At 34.2% G+C, this 26,942-nt stretch overlaps 1 pseudogene; it reads left to right on the top strand.

Annotated features, from left to right (window-relative positions):
• The first annotated feature begins 3,251 nt into the window (after positions 1-3,251).
• Positions 3,252-5,434, top strand: LOC116888001 (annotated as a pseudogene).
• The last annotated feature ends 21,508 nt before the right edge of the window (positions 5,435-26,942 follow it).

Here is a 26,942-nt window from a genome sequence, read left to right as displayed (position 1 = left end):
TCTGTGAGCATGGGAGATCTCTCCATTTTCTGAGTTCTTTGATTTCTTTCGTAGGAGACTTAAAATTATTGTCATATAGATCTTTCACTTGTTTGGATAGAGTTGTTATTTTTCCCTTCTTTTATATCTCACTACCACTTACTTGCCCATGGTTGGCATGAACTTCAGTAGCCTAACCTCTCACACATACAGCATTAATCTAGAAAATAATCCCATATGTTTGCCTGAAAGGTCAATATGACAGAGGTATTTTATCAAGGAGGTTCCCTCTTCCCAGATAACCCTAGCTTGTATTATTCTGACAACATCTAGCTAGCACTCCATGAGCAAAATTGTCAAAGTAATATGGGGAGAATCTGCCCAAACAAATTTGTCTTTGATAAGGATGAAATGCATAACATAGTGCTAGGTTCGAGCTAATAAAAATATTTATAGTTGGTGTTATATAAAACTATCTATACACAGTTATGAATTCTGAAATCAACTTACCTTTAGGCATCCTAAAATATTCAGTATGGCTCAATAACTAGTTTCTTCCACAAAGTTTACAAAAGGGAAATGATAGTGAATGTTTTCCTATGTTTTTTACTTAGGAAAATAATAATATTTAATATGAGAGCTATTTATACTAATATTCATATTTATTTAATCATGCACCAATTTAATTAATTTCTAACACTCTATGTACCCTAATTACCTGGATAGATATGTCTAGATTGTTATATAGTATGATAATGTTATGCTAGTTCCTTCAACTTGCTTAAAACTATAGTTCTGTCTTTATTCCATTGGCTAGAACCCAATTATTCACCTGGCATAGCTAAATTGTCCACAGTTTCTTTAAATTCCATATGCTCCATCAAGTGTAAATTCTGTTCATTCAGATAGTAACTGTGAAACTGCCCATTAAGACATATGTGTGCCTATATTGATTCATAAGGGACCATTTGATGATGAAGATGATTTTCTCAGTTATCTATGATATACATTAAAATATATATTAGATTTTTACTATTATTATTAAGTTGAAATAATAAAAGCATACAAAATATTGAAAATAGAGCATCTTTGTTATTAAGATATATGAAGTCTTTAAAAGTACTTGGGGGTTACAAACACATATGATTGGTGAGTAAGTAAATGAATGATTAATGTATTAATATTTTTAATATCTTAGGCACCAATTTTACTTTCTGAAAAGGTATAAATTTTCCTCTGGTAATAATAATTCTAAAATATGAATTAATGTATAATTTTAAAATATACTCTTAAGTGAGATATTATATTCCTGAATACTTTGCCTTGGTATATAATAAAGATATAACATATAATATGTAGTGAATAAATAATGATGAGGTTATTATCTGAGAACATAGGGAAAACACTAGCAAATATGGTCCAGAAAACGTAAGTCCAATTTTATAATTTTATTACAGATTATATAATACCTCACACTTAATATTTCTATAAAATCTGCGGTGGGAGTTTCTCCTTTGCCGTCTTTAATTGTATATATTATATCAAGAGTATTACAACATGTAATTAGATGACTAGTAGTACAATATCAAATGTCAACCATATTTAATATCATGTACTCATGAATTTAACACATTATTCAGCATTTCATATGCTTGTAGCAAAATAAGTGATTTAACCTTTATGTTGATCATGTTATTGTAAATCATATTCATCTATATTTCAGATAATCTGAAGGTTTCCATTTGGTGAATGTGAAGAGAACTAGTAAGAGCATAGACTGAAAATGGTGTACATCAACAGCTCTGGGAAAGAAAGGAGCTTTATTTCTCTTCATGTATAAAATAAAAAAAAATAGACTCAAGGTACCATAAACAGAAAGCTTACTAATATTCACACTTCTTTGTTATTCAGTACAAATCCAATGTAATTATTTTTCTACTAACACAAATAGATCTGAAAATATAGAATTTTGTGATTATGTTTCATTCTGTTTTCCTTTTTGCTTTTTATCTTCTTATAAGCTGTTCAATCCCATTGCTGGTGGCTAATTTTTTTCTTCAAAAGATTTTTTTTTTTTACCTCTGCAATAGGTACTTGAGAAGGAAGAAGGGGAGAGCTGTAGCAATTTAAATTGCTATTTCTGAGAATAAATAACACTTTTTTCAAAATTATTTGCCAGACATTAAAAAAGCATATTAGGCAATTGTAGGTTCATGTTCTAACCTTGGAAGATGGAAGCTTCTGATAAGTATATTGTTAACCCAAATCGTCTTTATCCAATGGAATTTAATTTGCCAGGGTTATCTCTAACTGTAACAATTTTTCTTCTGAAAACTGATTTTCTAGCATTTTTTTGCTCAGAAATGGTTATGCTACTTCTTATCACATATGGTCATTATAAAGCTGCTCATGAAACATTTTAGGAGGAAATAAGTTATGAAATTATCAATAACAAGAAATTTTCTTCATGAATTCAAAATGGAATTACTTCTTGGTTAACAACTAATATTGCTTTGAGGACAGAAGTCCTAAAATTATATTTGAGAACTGAGGGAACACTGGCTTCTAATCAGTTTTGTAGCAAACTAATTTACAGTTCTCCTGGATTGTAGCATCACTGCTTTAGGTATAACATTATTTGGAGTAAATAGACCAACTAGGTCTATCCTTACTGAAAGAATGAAGAACAGCAAGAATATGCATATGGCATTAGCTTACCAGGTTTTGTTTTTACACAATTGTTAAAATCCTATGTACCAAACACAAATCAGTTTCATCTAGCATAGTATTATGTCTGACATTATGCATTGAAATATCTATTAAAAAATAATGAATCACTAAACACTTAAAAGGGAGTCTGGTCCTCCTGGAGCACAGCCAACAGAGGTGAGTTACATGCATGCAATCCACTGACCTTCACTGTCTTGCTCTGAACTTGTCCTTCTATCCTGAGGAACCTTCCCGGAACATATGAGCATCCTGCTTCCCCATGGAAGCCTGTTGGGACTCCAAGAAAAACTAGCTTCGGACACTGACCCACCACTCCCTTGACTGTCAGGTTTTCTTGAGGCACAGTCTACAGAAGTGAGTTTTACACGGTCCCTTTACCTCTGTTATCTGGCTCTGGCCTCACCCTGTCATCCAAACGAGCCTTGTGGAACATCACGAGTGCCCTCCTTTCCCATGGAGGGCTATGGGAGCCTCAAGAACAACCAGCTTTGAACCCTGCCACACCAATCCATATCAGGTATAGGGAGAGCAGGGAAGATACTATGAAAGGTAGGTGGGGTGATCGATATGATGTGAAGTCAACCTAGGACAGGTCCAGGGGAAGGCTCCAGAGTGCCTATGATGGTTACTCTAGCTGAGACTCCTATCAGTGAGGGATATGGATCCTGAAGTGGCTATTCATGTAGCCAGGCAGTATTCCCAATAGGGATAAGGACAGCAACCAACTCACAAAACCTTCCACCCAAAATGCGGCCTGCCTCCAAGATTCAGAGGAACAAAGAAAGAACAGAGAAGAAGGGAATGGATGTTCAATGACTGGCTCAAATTGAGACCCATCCCATGGGCAAGAACTAATCTCTGACACTATTAATCATACTTGTTATGCTTGTAGACAGGTATCTAGCATACCTGTCTTCTGAGAGGCTCCACTTGATAGCCAATGGAAACAGACACAGAGATCACTAGTCAAACATTAGATGGAGTTCAGGGAGTCTTTTGGAAGAGATGGGGGAAGGATTGAGGAATTAGAAGAGGACAGAAGCTGAACAGGAAGACTAACAGTGTCAACTAACTGAACCCTTGGGGGCTCCTAGAGACAGAATCAATAGCCAGACAGTCAGTACAGGCTACTCTTAGGCATCCAGAACATATACAGCAGAATTTTAGCTTGGTCTTCAGGTGGATCCCCGAACAATTAAAATGTGGACTGTTCCTGACTCTATTGGCTACCTGTGAATTTTGTTTCCCTAATTGTGCCACTCAGTGGCAGAGAATGTGCCTAACCTGGCAGTGACTTCCTGTGATCAGTGGGGTGATATTCAGGAGGCTCTCACTTCTCAGAGGAGAAGGGCTAGAGAGGAATTGGTGAGGATCTGTGGAACAGGTTACTGGGAGGAGAGGGGGGGGCGATATTGGGATGTAAAGTGAATAAAGTGAATAAATTAAGAAAAATAAATTAATAAGAAGACAGTATAATAAAAACTTAAAGAGTCAACGTACATGTCAAAATTTTAAGTCATTATTCAATGTAAAATAAACATTCAAATGACTATGGGATACAACTGAACATGTAGCAGAATGATTAAAATTTAATATTGATAAAGGTGTTACTGAATTGTAGATGCTATAGAAAAACAGGGGTTATCATAGTAAAGATTGAAATAAAACTAATACAAAACCTTGAATATTAGGGATTTAGGATTCCTTAAGTTGTTAAATAAGTATCCTAGAATGCGACAGTTCTACTATTTTCCCAAAGAATTGTGATAGCAGTACAGACATTTGTAGTTAAATCAGACTTGTTTGCAAAAGCTAATACTAAAAGAAATTTATAACCAGTAGAAAGATTTTTATTAAAAAGGAACCTCTGTAAGGTATGTTAATCTCTTCACATGGAATATTGTAAAAGGTCAAATTGAGTTACATAGTGAGTTCTAATCAATGTAGAGATTATTTATTCAATATAATAATAATAATAATAATAATAATAATAATAATAATAATATACCCAACAAAAAAGAGAATAACTACCATTATTTACATAATGGAAAAGTGGAACATGAAGCTTTATGCAATAGTCTCCTGACTGGCCCCAAGTGACTTTTGGCCAAAGAGAGAGATAAATTGAAGCAACTAAAATGTCTTATATGATACTGTTCACACTGTGAAGTAGAAGTCTTCCTACACAGGCAGCTGAAGTAAAACAGAATGCTGGCTGATGTCAGAGATGGGGCTGCTTAATAGACTCATTTTCTAGTCAGAGGTGCTTAGCCTTTGTAGATCATGATCATTGTTCCAATTTGTCTCTTCCGATGACCAGACACTGACTTACTCATATATGTCAGGATACAAAGGAGATTCTCTTCAAATGCTGACAGGAATCTGAAGAGGTACCCTGCAAGAAACCAGTTCCTGTAAGCCATTCTGAGGATCCCTGCTGGCCACTGTATTGTCAGTTGCCTATTCAGATGTAAAAGATCAAGCAGAACTTAGATGTTGTGGGTGGTGGTATGCCACACTCTATGTTGCCTTTGCTTTTTGATCTTCACTAATTCTTAAAGATCATTCAGTCACAGAAATTGTTGGAGGCCCAGGACAGATGCAGGTGGATGGGGGTAGGTGCAGATCCCAGAGACCTCAAAATATAGAAAAGGCCTGTGCACCATTCCCTTAATGTAGATTGACTACTGCAAATGGAAAACCAGAAACCACTACTATCAGTTGACAATTCATTCTGGCAATTCTTTGCCTTTGGATTTGAATTTTCCATTCTTCAGACAAGTGTATCTCTGATCTTCTCTCATTGAACAGGGACAACTCAGACTACATAGTTTCCTTCGAGGCTTTAGAGTGCTATAGACACACGTAATCCAACTGTGTGCCAAATGGATCTTTAGTATTCAAGTTTTGGAACTTTTTTTTTTTGAAAGGATGAGTGTGAGGTGATCCCTGACTTTGGGATGTAATGCATATTGAAGACTATGCCTGGGAAAGAGACATTTATGTAACGGGACTTTCTAAGCCATGGACAGAAATCTACATGGATGTCTAGGCAGAGTTGTGATCAAGAACGATGCTCTTCAGGTGTTGGCTATTAATGTCTGGCTAGCTTTATCTAAAGGCCTGTATTTAAGCCTTTCCTTTATTCCACATAATTAGGCAATATAAACTCCTTTTCCAGATGAACTGTGATTGAGTAAAGCAGCTCACAGTTCTGAGTGCTCCTTAATGATTTTTTCTTTTAACTAATGCACATTTCTGTGGTGTAAAATATAAATGTAAAATATAGTGAAATTGCTGTATATAGTTTCTATTCAATATTAAAAGGTTATGTAAATGTAAAAAGTAGTAATAATAGAAAGCTCTGACTTTTTATTATTTTATGCTTGTAAGTCCAGGAAAGGATGATAAAGAATTCAAGCCTAGTCTGAAGTAGTTAATGAAAAAATTACCCTATAGAAAAAGGATAGACTCTAAAATAATCTATTAACTTAATACTGTGAGAAAAATATTTAATTGATCTACACAGGCTAGATACAAAAGGAAGTATATAGTGAAGTTCCCTTTATTTAATATTTTAAGAAATCACACTAATTTATGGAGATAGAAATAAGATAGTGGTAAATAAGAAAGTAGCGATTTGCAATAGGGATAGTGCTGGAATGAAAATTTAGAGTGATAGAAATATTTACATCTTTGTCTTGATGTTGATATATGTTTATAACATCATTAATCTTTAGTATAGTGACTATTGCCAACAACAATATAATTTATGCTTATAAAGGTCAATGGCAATTTAGTTATACATTCAAAATCATGATATGATTTAATATAAATCTTAATTTGCTTGATGAAACAGTTATATTATAAGCACTTATATGACACCATCGTGAAATAAATAGTGAACAAATATAACACATTTATCAATTAAAATATTTAAAACTTAAAAACCAAAGTAAACTGAATTAAATAAACAGTGAAGGCTAACTTCATGGTAATAAACACTGAAGGTTAGCTTTCATGGTAATGTAAGGCACTAAGCAACCTTCCAAAGGAGGGAGGAAACCAATAGTCCTACCTTGTTATGATGCCTATGAATTACATCAACTAAAAGCATGACAGAGTAATCCTTTTTTTATTCAGTAGTGGTGAACATACCTTGGCAGTAAGCAACAGATATTCCTAGTTAGACTTAAGATATACTTAGCAAAAAACTATCCTCAACAATAAAAAAAAGGACTTCAGGGGGAATCACTATCCCTGAACTCCAGCAGTATTACAGAGCAATAGTGATAAAACTGCATGTATTGGTACAGAGACAGACAGATAGACCAGTGGAATAGAATTGAAGACCCAGAAATGAAACCACACACCTATTGTCATTTTGGGCACTTGATTTTTGACAAAGGAGCCAAAACCATCCAAAGGAAAAAAGATAGCATTTTCAGCAAATGGTGCTGGTTCAACTGGAGGTCAACATGTAGAAGAATGCAGATCAATCCATGCTTATCACCCTGTACAAAGCTTAAGTCCAAGTGGATCAAGGACCTCCACATCAAACCAGACACACTCAAACTAATAGAAGAAAAACTAGGGAAGCATCTGGAACACATGGGCACTGGAAAAAAATTTCCTGAACAAAACACCAATGGCTTATGCTCTAAGATCAAGAATCAACAAATGGGATCTCAAAACTGCAAAGCTTCTGTAAGGCAAAGGACACTGTGGTTGGGACAAAATGGCAACCAACAGATTGGGAAAAGATCTTTACCAATCCTACAACAGATAGAGGCCTTATATCCAAAATATACAAAGAACTCAAGAAGTTAGACTGCAGGAGACAAATCACCCTATTAAAAAATGGGGTTCAGAGCTAAACAAAGAATTCACAGCTGAGGAATGCCGAATGGCTGAGAAACACCTAAAGAAATGTTCAAAATTTTAATCATAAGGGAAATGCAAATCAAAACAACCCTGAGATTTCACCTCACACCAGTGAGAATGGCTAAGATCAAAAACTCAGGTGACAGCAGATGCTGGAGAGGATGTGCAGAAAGAGGAACACTCCTCCATTGTTGGTGGGATTGCAGACTGGTACAACCATTCTGGAAATCAGTCTGGAGGTTCCTCAGAAAATTGGATATTGAACTGCCTGAGGATCCAGCTATACCTCTCTTGGGCATATACGCAAAAGATGCCCCAACATATAAAAAAGACACGTGCTCCACTATGTTCATCGCAGCCTTATTTATAATAGCCAGAAGCTGAAAAGAACCCAGATGCCCTTCAACAGAGGAATGGATACAGAAAATGTGGTACATCTACACAATGGAATATTACTCAGCTATCAAAAACAATGACTTTATGAAATTCGTAGGCAAATGGTTGGAACTTGAAAATATCATCCTGAGTGAGGTAACCCAATCACAGAAAAACACACATGGTATGCACTCATTCATGGGCTATTAGCCCAAATGCTTGAATTATCCTAGATGCCTAGAACAAATGAAACTCAAGACGGATGATCAAAATGTGAATGCTTCACTCCTTCTTTAAAAGGGGAACAAGAATACCCTTGGCAGGGAATAGAGAGGCAAGGATTAAAACAGATACAGATGGCACACCCATTCAGAGCCTGCCCCACATGTGGCCCATGCATATACAGCCATCCAATTAGACAAGATGGATGAAGCAAAGACGTGCAGGCCAACAGGAGCCAGATGTAGATAGCTCCTGAGAGACACAGCCAGAATACAGCAAACACAGAGGCGTATGCCACCAGCAAACCACTGAATTGAGAATAGGACCCCCATTGAAGGAATGAGAGAAAGAACTGAAGAGCTTGAAGGGGCTCGAGACCCCATATGTACAACAATGCCAAGCAACCAGAGCTTCCAGGGACTAAGCCACTACCAAAGACTATACATGGACTGACCCTGACTCTGACCTCATAGGTAGCAAGAATATCCTAGTAAGAGCACCAGTGGAAGGGGAAGCCCTGTCCCTATAAGACTGAACCCCAGTGAACTAAATTGTTGGGGGGAGGGCGGCAAGGGGGGGAGGATGGGGAGGGAACACCCATAAAGAAGGGGAGGGGGAGGGATTAGGGGGATGTTTGCCCGGAAACCGGGAAAGGCAATAACACTCGAAATGTATATAAGAAATACTCAAGTTAATAATAATAAAAACAGTATATTTCAATTTGTTTGACATAGTTACACAATTGATGAATATGTCAAAATCATATCAATTTAAGTATATTTGATTTATGTTTATTTTTTTGGTTGTTTCTAATGTTCTTTTAATATTTTAAAAATATATTATTTTTTGGTATCTGTGAGTGCTTGCCTACATTTATATCTGTGCACAGTGTTTGTGTCTTCTTGTCCAAAGAGGACAGATGAGATTGTCTAGTAAAATTCAATCTTACTTTGTACTGGAATGCTTTCCTGTCTCTTTCATTGTTTTACTAACAAAGAAAAGAGCCTACTTTTTAACTGATATCACAGATCCAAAGTAAATTTTGTGAAAATCTATCTAGTCTGTGACTTGTCAGTTTAGGAGATTAAGAAAATTCAAATAATCTGATTTCAAAATGGGCAAAAGATTTCAGCAGAATCTTGTTCAAATAATACATATAAATGCACAGCAAATAAATGAAATGTTTCATAGCTTAATACTTAATTGAGTATTCAGATGCATAGTGGTGTTAAGTATTGACTTGAATATAGAGAATTAGGAACTTGTGTGCCCTAGTGATGTAATTTAAAATGGTAGAGTTTTGACATTAAATATTTGCTATTTTCTCAAAAATTAATGAAAAAAATCACATATTTTAGTTATTCTACTTCCTAGGGTTTATCCAAAAAGTCACAAAAATAGGGTATAAGAAAGATATGTGTGCATTATTAAATTAACTATTATTCACTAGAATTAATTGTCATATCAGTGGTTTAATAATGAATTAACTCATGCTTTCTAGCTCTTTCTGAAATTTAGCTATCTGGTTCAACTCAGCTGTTCTGGTTCAAACTCCTCTCCAAATTGTCTGATTCAAACTGGTTTATCTTGGCTTCTGACTGAATTCTTCTGCTTGATGTCAAATTATCTATGACAATTTGTTCTAATCTTCAGTCTCCATCTTATTCTCTGTAATCAACTCTATCTTCTGGCTTACACTGACTGCATTGTATTCACTGTACTGACTTCCAAATAACTGACACTCATTTGGTATGCTGTTTTTAAATAGCTTCTTTTCTCATGATATTTGGCCATATCTTATTCCTGAATCATTTTATCATATCTTTCTCTGACTTGGCACTTGTCTCTTTGCCCCTCAATTGGATGCCATTTTCAAACATGGCTGCTTCCTTCTACAAACAAATTTTACCTTAAAGGTATATTGTAAGGGCTTTTCTCTATTTTAGCCAGAGGTGTGTGATGTATCAGCATTCTAGCCAGATCAGACAGAACTATGTCTTTGGATGTGATCTCTTGCCAGCACACAGAACTAGATTTTTGGATATGATTCCTTGCCAGAGAGCTCATGTTGCTGGACTAAAATTCTTCTATAGTATATTTATGTTAGCAGCAACATTTTATCACAAGAGTCAATGGTCAAAGTAATTATGAAACCAAAGTAAAATAATGGATAAAATGTAGTTTACCAATACACAGTCTATTATTTATATTTAAAGGGTTAATGAAGATTTAATGAGATGACTTAGCAGTTAAGAACATATTTTTCTCTTACAGGGAGCCTACATTCAGTTCCCAGATGCCACGTGAGGGTTCATATTTGTAACTGCTGTTCCAAGGGATCAGACAATGCCTTCTGGAGTACATGGACAACAGTCATACATATTGCATACACATACATATGAACAAAACACTCATGCATAAAATAAAAATAACCATTAAAGTATTAAATAATGTGAAAGAAATTGAAACATGCATGACCATGTTGTATATCATAGAACTTGAAATATATTTTATAAAAGACACATATCATTCACCTTATATAAGTTATACAGTATAGTCATCCTCATAGATAGATGCCTTTAAATTTTACAAAAGGTAAAAAGACGGAACATGCAAAAAGGATGGAAAAGTATTTAATAAATAAATATTTCCAACATTTCAAGAAGAGAAAAGCTTTTAGATGTATAAATAGTAAATATGCTTGTTTACTAAGCAACTAAAATCATTAAGATGCTTAGTATTATGTATTTTATCTTGATTTAAAAAGAATTCAGTATCATACTGACAAATATTTTTATGCACAAATGTCTCAGAACAATAGTAAACCCTCTAAAAAAATGACTGAGAGCAAGTCTGAAAATTCCAAGGTTACTTCACAAAAGTCATTAGTTTCCTTAAATTCCAGTAAGAAGAAATTTAAGATCAAAGTTAAAAGCATGATAATTGTATATTAACATAAAATTTGTCCTTGTATTTTATCACTTTAAATTGTTTGTTTTTTTTTCTGTATTGCTGATGATGAAGCTAATATATTATTCAGTACAATAAAGATTGTGTTTCCTCTAGTTTAATTTATGTCTTTCCTTATACACTTTTGTAGCTGTAAATTACAAGATCACATACAGGAATTTTAGCTTTTATTGTGATTAATGTTCTCTATTTTTGATGACTTTTAGTATTATTATTTTTAAAACTTATCTAGTAATAATTTGGTCGTTTTTTCTTTTCTTTATGTGTCAATCACATATATGTTGTAAAACATATATGTGCAAAAACTTTAGATATGTTATCCTCTCTTTTTCATTGTTTTCCATCCACTATTTTAGTTTTAGAAGTATATTATAACATGACTGGAGCTCATAGATTTGTCACTTGTTTTATTTCATTAATGAGCTCATCAAAGGCAATGCATTCATGCTCTATAGAATTAATGTAATACTATCAAAATCCCAAATCAATTGTTTATATAGATAGAAGTAACCAATAGGTTGGGAAAAGATCTTTACCACTCCTACATCTGATAGAGGGATAATTTCCAATTTGTACAAGGAACTGAAGAAGTTGGACCCCAGAGAACCAAATAACCCTATTAAAAAATAGGGTATATACCTAAACAAAGAATTCTTAACTGAGAAATATTGAATGATGTAGAAGCACCTAAAGAAGTGTTCAAATTCATTAGTTGTCAGATGCAAATCGAAACAACCTGAAATTCTACCTCACACCACTCAGAATGGTTAAGATCAAAAACTCAGGTGACAAGAGATGCTGGCAAGGATGTGGAGAAAGTGGAACACTCCTCCATGGTTGGTGGGTATGCTAGTTAGTACAACCACTCTAGAAAGCAGTCTGAAATTTCCTCAGGAAATTTAACATAAAACTTACCTGTGGATCCAGCTATTCCACACCTGGACATATACCCAAAAGATGCTCCAACAAAGAAAACTCCTCTGCTATGTACATAGCAGCCTTTTTTGTAATATCTAGAAGCTGTAAAGAACCTAGATGTCCCTCAACATGGGAATGGATACAGAAAATGTGGTATATTTACACAATGTAGTACTACTCATCTATTAAAAACAATGACTTCATTAAATTCATAGGCAAATGGATGGAACTAGAAAATATCATCTTGAGTGAGGAAACCCAATCACACAACATAAAATAAAATAAAATAAAATACACATGGTATGCACTCACTGACAAGTGCATATTACTCCAAAAGCTCAGATACCCCAATGTACAATCCACATACCACAGGAAGCTCAAGAAGAAAGATGTCCATGTGCAGATGCTGTAGTCCTCCTTAGAAGAGGGAACAAAAATATTAATAGGAGGAAATACAGAGACTAAGTTTGGAGCAGAGACTGATGAAAAGGCCATCCAGCGACTGCCTCACCTGGGGAACCAGCCCAGACACATATAGCCACCAAACCCAGACAAAATTGCAGATGCCAAGAAGTGCATGCTGACAGGAGCCTGATATAGCTGTCTCCTGAGAGGCTTTGCCAGAGTATGGCAAATACAGTGGTGGATGTTCACAGTAAACCATTGAACTGAGAATGGGTCCCCATTGGAGGAGTGAAAGGATTGAAGGACCTGAAGAGTCTTGCAACTCCATAAGAACAACAGTATCAACCAACCAGAGGTATCTGAGCAATTTACCTGCTACTTAGTCACATTCCTGTTAATCACTCTGACCACAGAACAAAACAAAACAAAAAGCACACATGGACAAAATCATTTAATGAAAGTCTGTGCTTATATCACCCTATACTTAAAAGTGATAATATATCTAAAAGTTCAAACAGTCTATATTCTTTCTTTATTTTTATCACAATTTTTATAGTTATAGGTACTATCATTAGTGTCTGTGTGTGTGTGTGTGTGTGTGTGTGTGTGTGTGTGTGTGTGTGTGTGTGTATGAATGTTTATTACTTGGGGGGTATAATTGAGATGACTATGATGGCTATTCCTCATCAATATGACTGCATTTGGACTTAACTGTAATCCAGAAATGGAGGGAATATCTCTGATCCAAATTTTGAGGCATCATGCCCATGGAAAGTCCAGCAAGGTAGTACATGCCTTAAATTGCAGGAGATTGAGGCAAGTACATCTCTGATTTCAAGGCCAGCCTGAGAAAAAGCAAGTTTTAGATCCAGGCCTAGAAGTACACACCTTTAATATGAGACATACCTTCTACTGGTGACCAACATAAAGACATTGGAAGAAAAAAGACTGACTCTTCTTTGCCTGCTTGCACTTGCCAGCACATCTGTTGAAACTTATATCTTGATAGTTCCAGCTTATACAGAAGACTAGGTAAACAAGTAACCTCATAGGACTGAGCAACTTCTAGGTTTTTTGATCTTCCTATTCATGGCTGCCCATTGTTTGAGTAGTTGGACTACAGAGTAAGTCATTTTAATTAATTCTCTTAAAATTTAGAAATATTCTGTAGGTTCTGTGACTCTAGAGAAATCTGACTGATACAATGATTAAATCTTATTGTCATAATCATCTGAAATCTTCAAGATTCTATTTATTAAATAAATCTTTTGGGTTGCAGGAAAAAGTAATTCTTACCTTTGATCATTTCGAAATGATAGAACTTCATATATTTTTCAAAAGTAAGTTAATAAAGCAGTGAGGTCAGTGATCCAATAATAGTTGTGCATTAATTAAACCAGATTAAGTGGTGTAACATAAAAAAGTAGTACTAAATGTAATTTTAGTTCTTTTATATTAGGAGAAATATGCTATAAATAATCTATAGAATTTAAAATCATTAAAATGAAAATTGAAGTTAAATGAATAGATTCATAAAATCGAATGTCCCATTGAACCTCAGACTTACAAGTATACTCTTTGTCACAATTTTCATTTGATAATTCTGTAGATGTTGGAATATAACTTTGGTTATTTTAATCAGTTTTCCATGAATAGCAAACTCTATTTTCTCCAACTGTCTGGGTGGGATAGTATGGGTCTGTAATACCTACTTTGTAGCATGTAATTCCTACTACCCCACTTTGAGCTCTTTTTGGACCATATTACCAGCCCTGCTCATGTTCTCTCATATCCATGGATGAAACACATATATATTAACTTATTTCAGTATGCTTTAGCTCAGTGGCCAGGTTCTTCCTCAGCTGGGGCAACCGTCTTTTAACTCCTAGATCAACACCTCTAATTTTGCCATTTACTTAGTTGCCTGGTTATTGTCTAGATCTGACATCAGCTTAATTATGTTTCTAATATTCCACCTAATATACCAGGACCAGTTGGTGAAGCAGTTGATGTCCACTCTACCCAAGATCTCATATGGCTGATGGCCCTTTCTCCCTCTGAAGCATGATGAAATGCTTTTACTTCCCTGCCTGCAGGAAGACTGGAAGGTCCCTCTATTTGACCCAGCACAATGGCCACTGGTATCTTTATTGATTCATCAAGAACCCATAAAGGAATAGGATCTTAATTGTTCACACACAGATTATCAATCAAAACATCAGAACCAACCCCTACAATACTTCATGTAGGAGGTTGAAGCAAGCAGATCTCACAAATTCTGTCTGCAATAAAGAATAATTTAAAGGCCAACCTGGAGAACTTAATTTGAAACTCTTTCAACATTTTAACAAAAGCAAAACTTCTTAGGTATATATTTCAGTGGTAGAGTACTTTATAAACATATGTAAAGACTCTTGTAGGAGTAATTTTTTTTAAAACTTTCAATTTATAACAGAAATTAATTGTTTTCAAATATATCTAAATATTCATCCTGAATTCAGTGATTAATTCATAATAAAATGTTATCATTAAACAAGATATACAGAAAAAGATAATTAAAGCAAAGTATTTCCACTTAACTGGAAGCCTGGAATATCTGCAAATTCTCAGACTATAGCAAAAATAAACTACTCTTTGAAATGATTTTGTTTGAGGAATTGATTTTGTTATAGTTCAATTGTGACATTATTATATTAAGTAAATAAAAGTTGAGGGGTGAGACTTTATTAACCTTTTATAAAATAAAAATTGGCTCTACAAAACTATAATGATTCTTGTTTTAAATCTTCCCAATTTGCATTAAACGTAGGAGGAGAAGAAATAAGATATATATATATTTTTTTTTCATGCATGAATAGAGAAATAGAAGCATAAAATCTCAGTATTAGCAGAGTAGAAATGAATTACATAAGACAAGAAACAGACTCAAATGAAATTAAAATAACAATATGGGTTTCCTTTAGCATTACTGTGCTCACAAACTAATTTTCTGTAGTTTTCACCTTTATTGTTAGAACTAAAAGAAAGCTAAATAAATATACTCCACTGTATGACTATTAGACTTACATATATAATTTTACGTTTTTTCAAAAAATGAATTCATTAATGACAGAATTGAAGACATAATTTCATTTTGATTGGGGCATCTATCTGTTATTAGGAGGTCACTACATTATTATATATCATCTTGAATATATGACAACACATTTCATACTTTCTATAGCAAGGAGTGACATTTTAAATGACTGGAATGTAAATAAAATAATTTCAATAAAAATATATTCCATGGCTTTTATTACAACAACATTCTGTGCTACTATGAGTAGGAATACAGGTCAGATTTTAGAATGTTTTTCTCAACCTATTCAAAATGTGGTGTTATTCTGAAATCTCTAAAGACAAAAGGTGACAGGACAGAAAATGAACAATGACAAATGATCAGTACAATTCTGTTCCTAAGTATTACATGGTTAGATAAGGTCAGACATGTTGTTTACCACATTTATTATTCAAGGAAGTTATAATTCATAGGAAAGGCCACTCTGACTTTCCCTTATCATGAAGAGGTTGTACCATGGATTCAAGTTCACAAGCAAAAGCAATACCAGATTACTTCAAGTGGTTTTTAGGATGACTGAACTTACCTGTTCTAGGCTTTCCTCTACATAAATCAATTTGGCTCATCATTATGAGTTTCATATAATGAAATTTAATTCCCTTCTTTTAGTTATGGTTCAACAATGAAAACATAAGTGTACCCATTGGGGTTAATGATATAGAACCAATAAGAAAATGACCAACAGTAGATTTACTGAGAATATTCACTCCAACTGTAGGTATTTGAAAAACAGTCCTTACCTCACTAAATCCTTTGAAGATTAAATCAAATAATGTTTAAGAATGTTTTAACCTAGTAAGGGGCACATTGTAACTGCTCAGTAATTAAACAATTTCAGTGGCAATAGTATTCATAATTACTTTTAGATATACTGTAAGGAAGGAATGATTTGATAATCACGGTTTACTTCATTTCAAATAAATGATCACATTATTTACCTCTCAAAAAGACAAAAAATTCTAAATCTATATTACTCTTAAATCATAATCAATTCAAAGTAGAATACTTAATAGGATATATCACATTTGATTACCAAAATTATTGTTAAACAGAATCTTTCTCATATTATGGAAATCATCCATTGGAGAAGAGTCTTCCCATTAACCAACTTGATTTCTTCATTTCCTATGACTAAAGTATGTGACACATTCCAAATGAAATTGTATTAATTTCTGGTGGGTGATGAAGAACAATACTAATATCCTATGCTGCTTGAAAGATATATGCATGTATGCCTAAAGAAGAAATGGGGAAGTCTCTCAGATCTGAGATTAGCCTCGTTTTTTTTTTTTTTTTTTTTTTTTTTTGCTTTTGTTTTGTTTTTGTTTTTTTTGTTTTGTTTTTATTTTGTTTGTTTTGTTTCAATAACTTATGGCCCTGGAAGGAACTTTATTTTCCTCAGTGTAGGGTAACTCCTATTGAACTCATTTACCTTTGTATGTATGTGTTAGGGGCATGTGTGTGTATTTGTGTGTGTGTGTGTGTGTGTGTGTGTGTGTGTGTGTGTGTGTGTATGTATGTATGAAGGTTATGCATGCAAAATTCCTTTGCTGGTATTGAATGCATTAATAATATAAAAGTAAAAAGAACAGTTACATATCTGTTATTTTATGTTGCTGTTGTTACTATAAGTACTTACTATATACTTATGGCATAATGATATATATTTATCTCTAATAAGAAAGAAGTGCAAAACCAGGTGCCAGGAGACCCTCAGTTCGGGAGTTATTTATGTTCAACCTGTGGTTAGTGGAAAGCTAAAGGAAACAAATTTTCCCATAATACTTCTTATAAGGATACTGAGCCTACTGTTAAGAATTTTGAGGCCCTGGTTTCGGCCCCCAGCCCCAAAAAAAAAAAAAAAAAAAAAAAGAATTTTGAGCCTCTCTAAAATCCTATGTTACAGGTTCTTCTGAATAAGTATGGTGTAGAGATAGAGTGTTGTCGTGAGCCAATTTTTGCCCTCATAATTTCACAAATATTTGCCGCACTCATTTTAGATATAAGGATATTTAAAGATTACCATCTAGTAGGAGATTAGACTTCACAAGAGACTTAATCTAACTGTAACAAACAATAAACAACAATATTCTGCCTTTTAAAACTGAACAACTTTATATTATTATTTTAAATCGGTTTGAATGGTATAAGACAGATCTCTATCAGTGTCTTCAGGTAAATTATTTAAAGGTTACACAAAAATCACTGCAAAGAGCTAATAAAAAACAAGGTTTTATCAAAAGCTGGTTGTAAATATATATTATAGAGATTAGTGGATTAGGGTTTAGTAAGCAAAAAGTAAATCACAATATAGGAAAGACATTATGTTGGACAAAAAAATGTAACCTCTAAATGTATTCATGCCATAATATTTAGAAACGTTAAATATGCCCCATTTTCATAGTAAGGTGACTTCGAAGATATGATTAGTGTTTTGTACTTTGGATAGGGACATGATCCTGAATTAACCATGTTGGGCCAATCTAATAATATGAGTGCTGAGTTTAACAGCAAAAGATCTTTCATAACTGTGATCCATAAAGGGTATGTGATAACAGAAGAAGGTTCAAAGACAACATTCAATGCTGCTAGCTATGAAGATGAAGGAAGTAGGTCAAAAGTCAAGGAATATAAAGGCCTCTAAATGCTGGAAAATATAAGAAATTGGGTTTCTTTCCCTAGCAAACACAAAAGAAATAAGCTTTAGCCCAGGACCACATTTGGTTTTAGATCCCTTGAAATGAGATAATGTGTGGTATAAACTAATATATTTGTGATATTTTTCAGCAGCAACAAAACAGCAAAGTAAAAACAAGTACAGGAGACATTGAAAGCTAGAATATGACTGGCCAAAGTATATGAGAATTGCTTTATTTCAAAAATCTGCCTTCAAAAATGTAGCAAAATCTTGTTTCCAATGGTTTGTTTCTTTTGTTTTAAACATATGTGTGGAAAAGAGAGCCAGGCAATTGAACTCAGAGAGAGCAGTGGGAGTGTTCTAAAAGAAATTGCTTCAGAAAAATATATTAGAATATTCTGAAAGAAAATTGGACAGCTGCAGTCATAAATTGGAGAGTGAATGGAAGGAACATGAGAAGTTGGAGGAGAAAGCAGAATGACAATAACTGATATAAATATAGTGTAATAATATCTGGAGTTCCCTAAAAATTTTAAAGTAAAAAAAATGTTTCTGACCAGCAAGATGGTTCAAAAGGTAAGAGTGCTTGCTGCCAATCCTAATGACCTGTATTCAATCCCTTAAACACAATAGGAGAGAATTAGTCCACACAAGTTTTGCTTTGAAATCTGTAAATCCACCATGGCATATGTATGCATGCATAAACACACACATATACATATAATATATAGTTCATTATGAGTAATCATTAGGTAGTTAAATTTCAATACCACAATAAGATGTCAACTCTCACTTGTTAATGTGGCTATTTTTAAAAGAATCAAGCAGGTATTTCTGAATGTGCACAAAATGTTTGTGAAAATATAATTAATATAATTTTATGGAAACTATTACATTACTTGAAAATTTAAAATCAAAGGTATGCCAGTAGATTAGGGTAGAAAATAATTTCTGAATTGTTACCACCAAATTGGTTTGGGGCAATTTTTTTTCTAACACAATTAAGTAAAATCTCATTAATAAGTCATATTTCTTTTCAAGTTAGGACTCTTTCTTACATTATCTTGGTTATTTCTTGCCAAATAACAATCTTGGCATAAGTACACCATGCAAAGTGGTAGTGCTCAGTTCTTAAGAAAGTAAACTGGCATATTTTTATTCTCTTAATATTAGACATAAAATATCATACATTTTCTACTTCTTTACAATCCCAAGGTGCACAATACTTTTTATTTTTGAAAAGATTTTGTTATGAATAGAAACAATGAAAAAGTTTCCATAGCAACATTCTTTCTATATGAAAACAGAACATCACTCTCATCTCTATTCAAGTTTTCCCATGTTTTGTTAGTTTCCCTATTGATTTTAACAGAGAATAGGGCAGATGCTATATGTCATGTTGAAGAAAGAATAAAGGCAAATGGACAAGTAACAAAAAAACAACTAAATTTCAGAGTATGAACTACTATGTGATACAAGCTTTAACATGCATGTTAATTTTAAAACATAATATGGGTAAAACAATTCAGCTATATGTTTAGAACATGTCTTATAAAAATTTTTATGGACATATAAACCCATAATTCTTTTCAATCGTCATAAGATGATGAATAGCTATTGTTTTTTTACTATAAATACATTGCATGTAATGAAATATAATATGTAACTATAACAGAATATATGTTAGAAATTGGAGAATGAAGAAAATCTAGTAAGGATACTACACAAGCTAAGGTCTCTATCATCCAATGATTGTCCTTTGCTTAACATTAATAACCCCATAAGAACAACAATGCCAGTCAACCAGAGCTTCTAGGGACTAAACCAGTATGGAAAGTCTATACATGGACTGATCTAGGGCTTCAACTGCATATGTAGCAGAGAATAGCTTTTCTGGGGCACCAGTGGAAGGGGAAGCCCTTGGTCCTGTCAAGGTTGGACCCCCAGTGCAGGGGAATTTGGGGGGGCAGCAAGATGGATGTATGGGGGGGAATACCCATATGGGGAAGTGGGATGGGATGGGATGGGGGATTATGGACAGGAAACCAGGAAAGGGAATAACATTTGAAATGTAAGTAAAGAAATATATCTAATTACATTACTTGAATTTTTTTTTTTTAAAAAAGGAGCTGGAATAAACTAAAGATAGTCTGAACTTCATTTTACTATATTCTTGGATTTGTTTACATTTCAAAAGAATCTCTGTTAGATCATCAACTTGTAAAATATGTAAATAAAGTGTTATTATCCCAGTAAAATGTTTATAGAAGAAGCTTGTGGAGATGATATTTACTAAATTTAAAAATTATGTGTAACTGTCATATGATCCTGTCTCAATGAAATGTTTTGCAAGTTGTTTGGATCTGGTGTTTTCTCAATTTAAAGATCATGTATAGTGGTCATAAGACCTTGTCTCAATGAAATATTTGCCAGAAAATGTATATTTTAGAAAGAATAGCATTAAAATGCTGAAATTGCAAATGCTCTTGCCTTCTGTCTTAAATGTGAATAACAAGACTCATTTTGATGAGGTTCTAAGAAATTTCTATTACTTAGTAAATTTGATTGCACTTAAATAGCTGTTAATGCTTTCCGAATATTAATCACTCTGTCATAAATGTAAAGTTATACTATTAATTAATCCATTAGTTGGACATATGAAATGACAGATCACATTTACCTCTGAATGATATATTTTTATCTTTATTATTGGATATTTTATGTATTTACATTTCAAATGTTATCCCCTTTCCCCACCTCTCACATCCCCCTTCTTCCCTCCTCCTGCTTCTATGAAGATGCTCCCGTTCTCATCCACCTACTCCAACCTCAACACCCTGGCATTATCCTATATTGAGGAAATGAGCCTTCATAGAACCAAGGGCTTGCTTTTCCTCCTATTGATGCTGGACAATGCCATCCTCTACTACATATGTGGCTGGAGCCATGGATCCCTCCATGTATACTCTTTGGTTGGTGATTTAATCCCTGGGAGCTCCTGGGGGTCTGTTTGGCTAATATTGTTGTTCTTCCTATGAGGTTGCAAACCCATCCAGCTTCTTCTGTCCTTTGGGGACCTCTGTGCTCAGTATAATGGTTAGCTGCAAGCATCCTCATCTGTGTCAGTAAGGCTCTGACAGAGCCTCTTAGGAGACACCCATATAAGGCTCCTGTCAGCATTTACTTCTTGGCATCAGCAATAGTTACTGGACTGGGTTTGGTGGCTCTAGATTATGCATCCATGACATGAAAACAGAATTCAATTGTTTATTCATGACCTAATCTGCTTCAATTATCCATTATCATTTACACCAATGACCGCCAAAGCATGTTGATCATAAGACACTTAGGTTTTAATTTTTTTTAAATTATTTCTGGCTATACATTTAAGTTATATGTGTCATAGTATAAAATTAAACAGTTTTCTATTTTGCAAAACTTCTGTATTTGAATATTCCAATTAAGTAAGTAGTCACTAGATGTGGCTTAATTTTAGCACTTGTTTTAGAGCTTGTAGAGATTTTTAATTCATTTTAATTTAAATGTGACTGATAAATATGTCACAATGAAGAGAATGTTATATTAGCTTAAAAGAAAATCCTTAGTTACAGGTTGATGACCAGTCTATAATGACATTTCAAGAATATTGAAATTTTAACACAGTAATATTTTACTTATGATACTATATAATACTTTCAGAATGATAAAATGGTAGATTATCTGAAAAATTGATGGAATCACATTGTTGACAGATGAAAGTTTTATGTGATAGTAAGTTAATTTTACTATATATACGAAAGTCCCTCATGTTTGGTTGCATGAAAAAAATTATGGGTGGAATAAATTCCTTAAAGGTCTCATTTTGTTTAGTTTCATAGTTTCTATCTACTTTACTTGTAAAATTAAAAGACATAATTTTATGATTTGTTTCACTAGCCAAAACTTCATTATTTGCAATGGTATTACTTCTAATAAGTCCAGGCTTTATCTATTAGTAATCTCCTAAAAACTCTAATCTTGAGGAGAAAGAGTGTCAATACTACGAGTAGTGATTAACATAAATTTTTCTTTTGACCTACCACCTTTATTTTTTTCCTCATTTTGTTTTCTACCATTCTCACAGTAGAACTGATTTTTCTAAAATTGAATTTTCCAGTGAGGAGTTGGGTAAAATATATTGTGCCTTTTTTGTCTCAGATATACTAAAAAGTTTTTGCATAGCTGATATTGAAAATAATTGCTTATAATGTTTTCAGAACGACAGTTTTGAAATTCAACTATTGACTACAATGCATTTCAGATTTGTTCTACCTCTTCCTCAGTTTTAGCTTAAACCAATTACATGGTTTAATGCTGTGCCTAACAAAGAAAGACATTTCTTGTTTTTATTCTTCTCTTCTCATTTTGTTCAGCAGCAAATAAATTAATTTATTTATTGCTTCCTTCCTTCCTTCCTTCCTTCCTTCCTTCCTTCCTTTCCTTTTCAGCAAAATGGGGACAACTAATTTTGTAGCTCATAAAGCATTCTTGCTTTTGATTACAATTGCTGAATATAATTTATTTTTTTAAGTTTAGGTCACTTTCTAATGCTTTTATAAAACGCATATGTTTTATTAACTTACTATAGTTATTATTTATTTATTTATTTTTGATCTTTTTTATAGTTCAGATTTTGTACCCTCCCAGTTCATCTACCCGCTGATTATTCCATATCCCATACCTCCTTCCACTGTCTCCACAAGGATGTTCCCCCTACCTCACCAGACCTCCCAACTCCCTGGGGCATCCAGTCCCTTGAGGGTTAGGTGCATCTTTTTTGGACTGGAGAACATGCAGTCCTCTGTTGTATATGTGTTGGGGGCTACATATTATCTGGTGTATGCTCCCTCGTTGGTGGCTCAGTGTCCAAAAGATCTTGGGGATTCAGGTTATTTGAGACTGCTGGACTTCTTATAGGGTCTCCCTCCTCCTTAGCTTCTTCCAGATTTTCCCTATTTTAACCACAGGGGTCAGCAGTTTCTGTTCATTGACTTGGTTTAAATATCTGTTTCTCACTCTTTTAGCTACTTGTTGGGTCTTTCAGAGGGCATGTATGATAGGCCTCTCTTTGTGAGCACACCATAGCATCAGTAATAGTGACAGTCCTTGGGACCTCCCCTTGACCTTGATCCCAATTTGGACCTGTCTTTGAAGCTCCTTTCTCTCATGCTTTTCTTTAACAAAAGAAGAGTACCTACACAAAAGAAAAAACAAGATATAAATCATCTCCCAACAAAGTCAAAAGGAGAGAACCACGTGCACATAATGCCACCTAGAAAAACAAACATAACAGGAACTAACAATAATCTGTCTTTAATATCTGTCAATATTAAAGGACTCAAGTCATCTATAAAAAGACATAAGCTAACAGACTGGATATGCAAACAATATCCAAAATTTTGTTGCATATAAGAAACACACCTCAAAAACAAAGGAAGATAGTAAATCAGAGTGAAATGCTGCAAAAAAGTCTTCCAAAGAAATGGCCCAAAGAAATAAGCTGGAGTTGCTATTCTAATATTCAATAATATAGACTTTCAACAAAAGTTATCAAGTAAAATGAGAAAGGACAACTCCGTAAGCATCAATGGAAAAATTCACTAAGAAAATGTATCAATTTTGAACACTATGTCCCAAATGCAAGGGCACCCACCTTCATAATGGAAACTTTAGTAAAACTCAAACAAAACACGCATTGAACCCAACACAATAATAGTGATAGACTTTAATACCTCACTTTCACAAATGGACAGGTCATTGAAAAAGAAAATAAACAGAGACACAGTGAAACTAGTAGAGGTTATAAATCAAAGTATCTATGAAATATTTCACCCTAAAACAAAAGAATACACCTTATTATCAGTACCTCATGCTGCTTTCTCCAAAACTGACCATATAATCAGTCACAAAACAAGCCTCAACTGATACAAGTGGATTAACATAATCCCATGCACAGTGTTATGGGTTAAGGCAGGGCTTCGGTAAAAACAAAAATAATAGAATATTCACATACACTTTCTCCACATCTTGACCAGCATCTGCTGTCACCTGAGTTTTTGATCTTAGACCTTCTGACTGGTGTGAGGTCAAATGATAGTGATATTTTGATTTTCATTTCTCTGATGTCTAAGGATGTTGAACATTCCCTTAAGTGTTTCTCAGCCGTTTGAGATTCCTCAGTTGAGAATTCTCTGTTTTGCTCAGTACTCCGTTTATAATAGGGTCATTTTGTTCTCTGGAGACTAACTTCTTGAGTTCTTTGTTTATTTTGGATTTTAGCACTCTATCTGATGTAAGATTGGTAAAGATTGTTTTCCAATCTGTGGAATGCCATTTTGTCCTATTGATAGTATCCTTTGTCTTACAGAAGATTTTAATTTTATAAAGTCACATTTGTGAATTCTTGATCTTAGAGAATAAGCCATTGGTGTTCTGTTTAGGAAAATTTCCACTGTGCCAATGTGATCGAGGTTCTTTCTCATTTTCTCTTCTATTAGTTTCAGTATATCTGGTTTTATGTGGAGGTCCTTGATCACTTGGACTTAGGCTTTGTGTAATTAGATAAGAATGATCAATTTGCATTCTTCTCCATGCCGACCTCAAGTTGAACCAGTACCATTTGTCGAAATGCTGCCTGTTCTCCACTGGGTGGTTTTGGCTCTTTTGTCAAAGATCAAGTGACCATGGGTGTGTGAGTTCATTTCTGGGACTTCAATTATATTCTATTGATCTACCTGCCTGACTGTGTACCAATAGCAAGAGATTTTTTAACACTAGGGTTCTATAGTATAGTTCAAGGTCAGGGATGGTAATGCCCCTAAAATTACTTTATTGTTGAGAATATTTTTTGATATCCTATGTTTTTTTGTTACTTCAGATAAATTTGAGAATTGCTCTTTATTTTTCTGTGAAAAAAAATAAGTTGGATTTTTAATAGGATTTACATTGAATCTGTAAATTCCTTTTGGCAAGTTTGCAATTTTTACTATTTTAATACTGACAAACCATGAGTGTGGAGATCTTTCCAACTTTTGAGGTCTTCTTTGATTTCTTTCTTCAGTGACTTGAAATTCTAGTCATATAGAACTTTCTTTTGCTTGGGTTAGTATTATACCAAGATATTTTATATTATTTGTGACTATTTTAAAGGGTGTCATTTCCCTAATATTTCTCAGCCTGTTTATCTTTTGATTAGAGGAAAGCTTCTAATTTATTTGAGTTAATTTTGTATCCAGCCACTTTGCTAAGGTTGTTTATTAGCTGTAGGAGATCGCTCGTGGATTTTTGATCACTTACGTATACCATCATATCATCCAGAAATAGTGATATCTTGACTTCCTCATTTCCAATTTGTATCTATTGATCTGTTTCCTAATTGTTCTGACTAGAACTTCAAGTACCATATTGAATAGATAGGGTGAGAGTTGGCATCCTTTATTAGTCCCAGAGTTTAGTGGGATGTTTCAAGTTTTTCTCTATTTAGTTTGATGTTGGCTATTGGCCTGCTGTATATTGCTTTATGTAGACCTTGAATTCCTGACCTTTCACATACTTTTAGCATGAAGGGTTTATCAAAAGCTTTTTCAGCATCTATTGAGATGATTATGCTTTTTTAAAGTATGTATATATAATGAATTTTGTAACTGGATTCCCATATATTCAGCCATACCTGCATCCATTCATCCATGGCTGGTCAGATTGCAAGCTGGTACAACCACTCCGAAAATCAGTCTGGCAGATCTCCAGAAAATTGGAAATAGTTTTGCTTGAGGACTGAGATATACCACTCCCAGGCATATACCCAAAAAGGGCTCCAACATGCAACAGTGACACATATCCCACTGTGTTCATAGAAGCATTATTTATAATAGCCAGAAGCTGGAAACAACCAAGATTTCCCTCAACAGAGAAATCAATACAGCAAATGTGGTACACTTACACAATGGAGTACAACTCAGTTATTTAAAAAAATAACTTCATGAAATTCACAGGCAAATGGATGGACCTAGAAAATATCATGCTGAGGGAAGTAACCCAGTCACAAAAGAACACACATGATATGTATTCAGTGATAAGTGGATATTAGCCAAAAATAAGCTCAGAATACCCACTATACAACTCACAGAACATATGAAACCCAAAAAGAAGATCTCTCCAAATTTGGATGCTACAGTCCTACTCAGAAGGAGGAAGAATATAATCTCAGGGACATAGAGGAAGAGAGGGAGTTGGGTGGGAGAGAGAAGAGGGAGGGAAAAGGGAGGCCAGTTCAGATATGAGAGTAGATTGGGGAGAAATACAGAGGATCAGGATTTTGAAAGAAGATGTGTAGAAATGTGGAAGGGAGAACTGTGGGTAGCTACTAGAAAGTCCCAGATGTCAGGGACCCAAGAGTTTTCCAGAACACAACATGGAGGACATTAGCTGAAATTCCTAACAAAGAGGAGATAGAACTTATAGAGATCACATGCAGTGGACAACTATGGCCTCCATTTGAGGATGTTCTACAAACTCACCTCACAAATATCAATCCAGAATTCCACCTGAAAAAATGAAATTCAGGGACAAAAAGTGGAACAGAGACTGAAAGAAAGGCCATCTAGAGACTGCCTCACATAAAGATCCATCCCATCTGCAAACATGAAACTCAGATCCTATTGCTGA

Source organism: Rattus rattus, chromosome X, assembly GCF_011064425.1.
Source record: "Rattus rattus isolate New Zealand chromosome X, Rrattus_CSIRO_v1, whole genome shotgun sequence".
Taxonomy (NCBI): Eukaryota; Metazoa; Chordata; class Mammalia; order Rodentia; family Muridae; genus Rattus; species Rattus rattus.
Note: the sequence above shows the minus strand (reverse complement) of the source record. Positions and strands in the feature narration are given on the sequence as shown.